The sequence below is a fragment of the Physeter macrocephalus genome, unplaced genomic scaffold (genome assembly GCF_002837175.3).
Source record: "Physeter macrocephalus isolate SW-GA unplaced genomic scaffold, ASM283717v5 random_1284, whole genome shotgun sequence".
NCBI classification, from domain to species: domain Eukaryota; kingdom Metazoa; phylum Chordata; class Mammalia; order Artiodactyla; family Physeteridae; genus Physeter; species Physeter macrocephalus.
The window spans coordinates 14,629-14,948 of NW_021146527.1; positions in this window are offsets into that span (position 1 = coordinate 14,629).

Sequence of the window (320 nt, forward strand, 5' to 3'; positions counted from 1 at the left end):
AAGTGAATCTTCTCAGGTGCCCTGATCGGAAGGCTAAACTTTACATGAAACCTGAACCCCAACTCAGCAATTAAGCTTCTCCCTTGATAGATCTTTCATGCTGTGGTTTCCATCTCTCCTAAGAAACCCTTCAACCATTTTTCTGCTGGTCATCCACGTGGTTATGGGCTGAACTCTTTTCATCCATAACTCTCCTCCATACCAGTTCTCTCCCTGTCTTGTCCCCGTTAGCTTTACTTCTTCTTTTTTTTTTTTTTTGTGGTACGCGGGCCTCCCTCTGCTGCGGCCTCTCCCGTTGCGGAGCACAGGCTCCGGACGCG